The sequence below is a fragment of the Bos grunniens genome, chromosome 4 (genome assembly GCF_055505025.1).
Source record: "Bos grunniens cultivar Pamir isolate PY7600 chromosome 4, Bosgru_T2T1.0, whole genome shotgun sequence".
Taxonomy (NCBI): Eukaryota; Metazoa; Chordata; class Mammalia; order Artiodactyla; family Bovidae; genus Bos; species Bos grunniens.
This window is the reverse complement of record NC_141168.1, coordinates 119,217,145-119,225,683: the sequence shown is the minus strand read 5'-3', so window position 1 is coordinate 119,225,683 and position 8,539 is coordinate 119,217,145. Positions and strand designations below refer to the sequence as shown.

The 8,539-nt window shown below is 46.5% G+C and overlaps 1 long non-coding RNA gene across 2 annotated transcripts; it reads right to left on the bottom strand.

Annotated features, from left to right (window-relative positions):
* Positions 1–892: 892 nt before the first annotated feature.
* On the bottom strand, positions 893–8,150 carry LOC147374733 (uncharacterized). 2 transcript variants are annotated; one of them, XR_015163274.1, is made up of 2 exons: positions 7,115–8,150; positions 893–1,422 (listed from the first exon to the last, which is right to left on the bottom strand). It is a non-coding gene; the product is annotated as an uncharacterized LOC147374733 (long non-coding RNA). The 2 variants fall into 2 exon arrangements; XR_015163275.1 differs by lacking the exon at positions 7,115–8,150 and adding an exon at positions 3,239–3,939.
* Positions 8,151–8,539: the final 389 nt, after the last annotated feature.

The window sequence follows — 8,539 nt, the reverse complement described above, 5'->3', positions numbered from 1 at the left end:
GGACTGTGAAGAAAGCTGAGTACCAAAGAATTGATGCTTTTGAACTGTGGTGTTGGAGAAGACTCCTGAGAGTCCCTTGGACTGCGAGGAGATCCAACCAGTCCATCCTAAAGGAGACCAGTCCTGGGTGTTCATTGGAAGGACTGATGCTGAGGCTGAAACTCCAATACTTTGGCCACCTCATGCGAAGAATTGACTCCTTGGAAAAGACTCTGATGCTGGGAGGGATTGGGGGCCGGAGGAGAAGGGGACGACAGAGGATGAGACGGCTGGATGGCATCACCGACTCGATGGACATGAGTTTGGGTGAACTCTGGGAGTCGGTGATGGACAGGGAGGCCTGGGATGCTGCAATTCATGGGGTCACAAAGAGTCGGACATGACTGAGCAACTGAACTGAACTGATCCCAGGTCATTTGACTTAGTTAAATGATTATAGCCAGGTGTTAATCTCCTGGTTGTACACCATGAAGCATCTGACCTTTATCCAAAGATTAGTTACTGAGATAAGCTTTAGAAACAAATGCAGAGTGTCCTTTTTAATAACTTGATTAAATCTTTTAGCAATATAATATAGCAATCAGGAACTAGCTCAGAAGCGAGTTTTAGAAAACACTAAACCTTAATTAATAAGGTTAATTTAGTAAACACTAGACCTTAATTAATAAAACTAGGAACTCATTATCAAGTGAAATATAATTTTTTGTTTTTGTTTTTTTTTGGTCATTGTGAGGACATTAATTCTGTAAGCAGGGAAGGCTTTGTCACGCGAGTGTATCTTCCTTGGTTCTTTGTCTCGTCACAACGAAGATTTGGAGTGATGGGCATTAAAGCCCTTGGTACATCACAGCTCTCGGGTCTTGGACAAACTGTGCTACAGCTCTTATGCAAATCAGTGTTACAGCTCCATTTTATTTAGAACATAGCAGGAGAATCCAAGACTTGAAGAGAAGAGAATGGAGGAGCGTGCAGGGGAGGGAGAGAGAGAGTGAGAGAGAGAGTCCGTCAGAAAGCGCTTTGGCTCTTCCTTTTATATGCTTTTTCCTCCACCTGGGCCTGTCCTATGCAAACTGGGCTTAGCTAGGAGTGCTGTTTGTTCTGCCTGAAGTCTTCACTCTGGTCCTCGGACCTTCCTTTGACCTTTTTAGCCACTGCCATTTTGGATTCCTTTTTCCTATTCTACCTACCTAACATTCCCCCCTCAAGAGATGGGAGGCCCAATTCTCTGGGAATAGGGGCATCAAGGTCTTTCTGGCTACTTCCTGCTTAACTGGGACTGAGAGGGTTTTTGGGCCTCCCCCTCTTGCTAGTCTCAATCCTCAGAGTCCTTATAGCGGTGTCCAAGGGTGTGTGATATTTTCCGTGGCTGGCTGTAGTTTTATGTCTTTATTGAACTGGCACTGCATGTTGTAGCTGGTTGACCTGGGCAGAGACAAAACAGGTTAGACAATTGACAGTACATGGAATAATCATAAGCATCATCAATATAGCATAACAAGGACTAGTAGGGACATTGGTCAGTTTTAAATTCAGATGGCCAGAATGGCTCAAGTCCTTCCTTGTTCAGGGATCAGAAGATCTATTTCCTGTCTGTTTTGGAGTACAGTCTCTGTCAAGCTCTGTTGGCTCTTTAGAGTTATCCTGAGAAATCTTATCCTCAGAAACCAGATTTTGGGGGTTTTCATTAGAATGGCACTCATTGGTAGTTCTGAATAGGTATCTGAGATCTCCCGGGGGCTCACAGGTGTATCGAGTGTCCTCTTCTGTTTTCTTCCACGACTTGACTCGTGAGTAGTGAATCCAGAAGTCATGTCCTGGTACCTTGACTGCTGTGGGGCTAGAAAGTATTACAGGGTAGGGGCCCTTCCATGTGGACTGGAGTTGAGCCTTTGGAGACCCATCTTTCCAGACTTTAATTAGGACTTGAGTTCCTGGAGCATATAGTGGTGACTCTTTAGAATCTTTTGGGTCCTGGTTCATACCCCACAAGTGTATATCCTGTTGGAATTGCCCAGTGGCCATGGTATAAGACTGGAGGGTCTGAACCTCTGGATCTAGGAAGAGGTCATTGACATAAACAAAAGGTCTCCCATATAGCATCTCATAAGGACTAAGACCAACCTGTTCCCTAGGGGCAATGGAGGTGCTGAGGAGAGCTATTGGTAAAGCCTCCTTCCATCCCAGGGAGGTCTCCTGGGTTATCTTTTTTATCACTGATTTTAAGAATTGATTGACTCTTTCTACTTTTCCTGAAGATTGAGGCCTCCAGGCACAATGGAGATAAGTAATACCCAATGCTTTCGAGACCCACTTTGGTGGCCTTAGAAGTAAATGATGTCCCATTGTCACTTTGTAATGACCTGGGAAGACCAAATCTTAGAATGATTTCATGGAGCAGTTTTTTTTTACCACCTCCTCAGCCTTCTCAGTCTGGGTGGGAAAGCCTTCAATCCATCCTGTGAATGTATCTATCATAACTAATAGGTATTTATACCCTTGAGAAACTGGCATCTGGGTGAAGTCCATCTGCCAGTCCTCTACTGGGTTGGCCCCACATCATTGGACAGGCTGGGCCAGCTTGGGTCTTCGAGCTCCTTGGGTGTTGTTTAATTGGCAAGTTGGACAAGAGGAGACCACCTGTCTTATAGTTGTTTGGAAGCCTGTTCCTCTGAAGGACCTTTCTAGTAATCTGTGGACGGCCTTTTCTCCTAAATGAGTAGTGGCATGTAAGGAGTTAACCAACTTCCGTTAGAGGTTTCCAGGCAGAAAAAGGAGTCCCTCCTTTGGAACCACCCCATATGATCTTCTTGAAAGCCCTCACTCTTAGCTTTAAGAGTCTTGCCTTCAGTATATGAAGGAGTTTCTGGCAAATTAGTCTGTGGAACTAAGGTGGCAATCCCTATTAGGTAATGGTTCTGTAAAGCTGCTCTCCTAGCTGCCTGATCAGCTGCTTGGTTCCCTCGTGCCACTTCTGTGTTCCCTTTTTGGTGTCCTTTACTGTGGGAGACTGAAACCTCAGTGGGCAGATGGACTGCCTCCAAGAATCGAAAAATGTGATCACCATATTTGATTGGGGACCCTCGGGTGGTCAAGTGGCCCCTTTCTTTCCAAATAGCCGCATGTGCATGTAGCACCAGAAAGGCATACTTGGAGTCAGTGTAAATGGCTATTCTTTTTCCTTTTCCAAGCCCTAAAGCTCGAGTCAGGGCTATGAGCTCAGCTAATTGGGCTGAAGTACCTGGTGGCAGAGGCTTAGCCTCTATGGTCTCAAAATTGGAGACTACTGCATATCCAGCTCTTCTTTTTCCATCCAAGACAAAGCTGCTTCCATCAGTGTACCAGATTTCCTCAGGATTGGTCAGAGGATCTTCTGACAACCCCTCTTGGGGTTTTGTCCAGTGGTCCAAGGTTTCTAGACAAGAGTGAAAGGGGAGAGAGCCCTCGGGGGTAGGCAGGAGGGTGGCTGCATTAAGAACCTCACAAGGGGATATAGTGAGGCCTGGATTTTCCATCAGCATGACTTGATATCTGAGGACTCTTTGATCAGACATCCATAAATGGCCTCTCCCATTTAGGAGTTGTTTTACTTGGTGGCTGGTAAAAATAGTTAGTTTGCCCCCAAAGGAGAGTATTAAAGCATCTTCTATCACGATTGCAATAGCTGTAAGATTTCGAAGGCAGGGGGCCAGCCTTGGGTACTTGGATCGAGCCTCTTGGATAAGTAAGCTACAGGCTGGGGCTCAGATCCCAACCTTTGAGTTAACACTCCCAAGGCTATTCCCTCTCTTTCATGGACATAAAGTTGGAATGCTTTTTCTGGGTCTGGCAACCTCAAGGCAGGTGCCTGAGTTAAGGCCTGTTTTAGTGTAGACTCTGCCTTCTTTTGAGGAGTTCCCCACATCAGTGGGATTGAATCATTTCGTCCCTTTAAACTTTCATATAAGGGCTGGACAATTAGACCGTAGTTGGGTATCCAAGTTCTACAATAACCAGTTAGCCCCAGGAAAGCTCGCAATTGTTTTCGAGTCATGGGGGAGGGCAACTGGAGGATTCCTTTTACCCGATCAGACGACAGCCTCCTGGACCCATGTGTAATCTGAACTCCCAGGTAAGTTACCTTTGTCTCGACCATCTGTGCCTTAGCATGGGAGACTTTATATCTCCTTTCTGCCAAGAAGTTTAGAACCTGAACTGCATGTTATTGGGCACTTTTTTCATCTGGAGAGCAGATTAGTAGGTCATCTATGTATTGTAATATTTTCCCATTAGGTCCCAGGTCCAGATCTAGGAGATCCAGGCTAAGGGCCTGTCCAAACAGGTGGGGGCTATCTCTGAACCCCAGAGATTACCCTGAGGTAATACTGTCCAAGTCATCTGCTGGTGTTTTTCTCCTGGGGCCTCCCACTCAAAGGCAAAGAGGTATTGGGATTCTTTAGCCAGTGGTATGCAAAAAAATGCATCTTTGAGATCCAAGACTGTAAACCACTTGGCACTGGGTGGGATTTCTCCCAAGATTACATAGGGATTGGGTACTGTGGGATGAAGTACTACAGCTTCATTTATGATCTGGAGATCTTGAACCATTTTCTGGGTTCCTTTTTTTTTTTTTTTTTTACTGAGAGGATTGGGGTGTTACATGGCAAACTGGTGGGGACCAATAGCCCACAAGCAAGGAATTTATTTATTAAAGGCTGCAGTCCCTCCCGAGCCTCTCTTTTGAGAGGATTTTGTTTCTGGTTAGGAAACCGAGTGGGATCTTGCAGGACAATGATGACCGGTTCAGCTTGGTGGGCTTGTCCAGGAATTCCCTGGTCCTACACCTGGGGGTTAATTTTGTCTTCCCATAGTTTTTGGCCCCTCTGTATTGAAGGTGTAATGGGTTCTTCAGTAGTAACCAGGAGCTGTAGAGCTCTAGGGGCTGGAAAACTTCCCATCACAAAGGTGGTCCCCAGTTTAGTGAGTATATCTCTTCCCAATAAGGGGGTAGGTCACTCAGGGACCACCAGAAACTGGTGGGAAAATATTTGTCCCTCCCAGCAGCAAAGAAGTGCTCGGGTGAATCTTTTAGTAGTTGCTTTTCCTGTAGCACCCACAATGGTACCGGTTTGGGAGGAGAAGTCTCCAGAGTAGGAGATCAAGACAGAGTAGGTAGCCCCTGTGTCAACCAAGAAATTCTCGGACCTACCTGCCACATCCAGTTGCACTCTTGGCTCCAGCCCCGTGATGGTTATCTGTGACAGGCGGGCTGGCTGGAGCGGGCCGCTTCAGTCCTCTTGAACCATCGTGAGGGTAGGCTTGGCGCTTGACCTTGAGGCTCATGGGTCCCGAGGGCAGAGTGCTGCCCAATGTCCCAGTTGATGACATTTGTGGCAAGCCGTTCTAGGAGACTTGTAACGGTTTGGACACTCTTTGGCCCAATGCCCTGCCTGTCGACAGATCAGGCATTTGTCTCGTGCCTTGTCCCTCAAGGACTCGGGGTTTGCCACAGGGCTTCTCTGGAGGGCGGCCAGCATCTGGGCATGCCTTGTCTCTTTCTTTCTCTCCTTCTCCTGGGTCTTGGCCTCCTTATCATGATAAGGTATTGGTGGCTGACTGGACCATCTCATCTAAAGAGGCAGCAGGGTCCTGCTGTTGTAGCTGCTGTAACTTAATTCTGATATCTGATGCACATTGGGACAGGAATTTGTCCTTTAAAATCACCCGTCCCTCGTAAGAGTCTAAGTCCAGGTTGGTAAACTTTTGGAGTGCCTCTTTTAGCCTCTCCAGAAAGGCAATGGGGTTCTCATTGGGCTCCTGAGTTAATGCTGAGACTGGGAACAGTCCCACAAGTAATAGGCTTCTTTCTGTTTTCATAGGTAGACTTCCTTAAGGGTGAGTCTTTCTGAAGCTTATCCTACCCAGAACTGTTGCATCCTGAGAGCCAGGCGTCCCCAGGTCAGGGTGCAGATCCCCAGGCAGGCTGAGGCATGACAGCCTCCTAGAGATCAAATCCCTGGGCAGGTCGAGGCATGACGGCCTCCTGAGAATTGGGTCCCTGGGCAGGTCGAGGCGTGATGACCTCCTGGGACCCCTGGGACTAGAAGATCTCCAAACAGGTTGAGATGTGACAACCTTTCGAAGACCGATCCCTAGGCAGGTCAAGGCGTGATGACCTCCTGGGATCCCCCAGACTAGAGTTTGGGCATCCCCAAGATCTCCAGTATGACCAGTATTGGGTAGGATTAGGGGGTTGAATATTATAGAGTATTTCCCTCCCAAGGCCAGCTATTTTCTGGTTGTTTCTCCAGAAGATTGTAGAGGCAACCTTGTGGGTCTGGATGGGGCTCAGGAAAAGAGCATGAAACAGGAGGGAAGGGGGCAGAGCACAATCTTTGAAAGAATGACATAGCACAAGGGTATAATGTAAACCAATTAAAATCAATTGGGTCCAAGATGATTCAAGTAAACCTTAATCCCCAATCTATAAGCCAACAGATAGGACAGGACAGAGGTGGCAGGACAGCTCCAAGGCACAGTCAAAAGAGGGAGGAGTGGGTGGTTCCCCAATGGCTGGGATGATCCTCTCACTCATTATCATATGAATTCCACCCTCTCACAAAATCTATCCAGGCCTAATTCCATGGCCCCAGCCCTTGCCCTCAGCAATGGTTCACACCCTGAAGAGTGGCTTCTCTCTGGATCCTAACAAATCCACCTCTTTTTGCTTTGTCTCTCAATGAATTTTTGCATTGAGACATCAGAGCCTGAGTTTCATTAGTTTTGGCTGGGCTTGAGTCCCGGGAGAGAGCTGAAGGACAGGAGGAAAAAGCAGTGGAAAAAATGTGCCAAGGAATCCCCTACATAGCCCGCCAGAAAATTTGCTAAATATCTGACCGGTGTTCACAGTTTCATTGGCCTGATCCTTGGCACAGAGAAAGGACAGAAGAACCCCCGCCGGCTTGGTTAACAGCTACTGGGGCTCAGCAGATAGCACCTTTGGGACATGCTGAGGAGTAGCCTCTCCAGAGTCCCTCAATTGTGCCCCCTGCCACCCGTCTGTTCACAGGAGGTTCGAGGAAACAAGAAACGAGAGATTGTAAAGGTCCCTCCAGCCATAGGTGTGAGGACCTCTTACCTTAACTGGAGGTCTTCTGGAATCTGAGACTGGGCCGCGTGAGATTTCTGCTGTGTTCATTTTTTACTGTTCTGGTTTCCAGCAAGATGGGCCTTCCCCTGCACTGGGTTTCTTCGCCTTCCACTTCTAGTGTGGGAGCTTCACTGAGTTGGGCTCCTGCTGTGCTTGGCCTCTTCCGCGTGGAGGTTGTTTCAGCCAGGTTAAATCTGAGTCACAGCACCATAGATGTCACGCGAGTGTATGTTCCTTGGTTCTTTGTCTTGTCACAACAAAGATTTGGAGTGATGGACATTAAAGCCCTCAGCACGTCACAGCTCTCGGGTCTTGGACAAACCGTGCTACAGCTCTTAGGCAAATCAGTGTTACAGCTCCATTTTATTTAGAACATAGCAGGAGACTCCAAGACTCAAAGAGAAGAGAGTGGAGGAGATCACAGGGGAGGGAGAGAGAGTGAGAGAGAGAGAGTCCGTCAGAAAGCGCTTTGGCTCTTCCTTTTATGTTTTTTCCTCCACCTGGGCCTGCCCTATGCAAATTGGGCTTAGCCAAGAGTGCTGTTTGTTCTGTCTGAAGTCTTCACTCTGGTCCTCGGACCTTCCTTTGACCTTTTTAGCCAATGCCATTTTGGACTCCTTTTCCCTATTCTACCTACCTAACAGCTTTAACCCATCAAATGAATTGAAGTTTGTCAGGGAGCCAAGAAAATCCAAGTGGCCATTTTGGATTTCCCATAGCCCTGACTCTGATTTACAGCTATTGTTCACCCATTTTTAATTCTCCAATTTAGGAGTAGACTCTTGCCATGTTTTAAGGACATCAGGATAGCAGAAGTCTTGAGAGAGTCAATTCCTAGGTAGGTTGATAAGAAGTCCAGGAGTCCTCAAAAAGAGAGGGGTCTGGAATTCTCAAGTGGGAGGAAAGAACAAACTTTTTTTTTTTTTTTTCCTCTATATTCCTTGGTCTTTGTCACATAAAACATTTTTATCTTTAAGCCTGGAACTGATGATTATACAATAAACAACTCTATTTAAACTCTGTGCTAAGGCTTATATAACAACAATATCCTGCTTGAGGACAGTTTCTCCTTCCTGAAAACCTTCTGGCTAATCCTCTTACACTGTAAATTATGAGAGTGGGTCTAGTAAGATCTTTACAACCTCCAGAAATTATTTTGATTCATTGTAATAACTAATTAAAAAGTATATAACTCTCTTGCTAACACTAGTGAAGTGGGCACTTTCTGCCCCCTTCTGATATCTATGTCAGAAGCTTTCTCTATCTCTTTTATACTTTAATACAATTTTATTATACAAAAGCTCTGAGCAATCAAACTTGTCTCTGGCCCTGGATTGAATTCTTCTTCTCTGGAGGCCAAGAATCCCAGCAACTTTCATGGTTCAGTGACAACTTTTCAGTCTAACAGTGAAG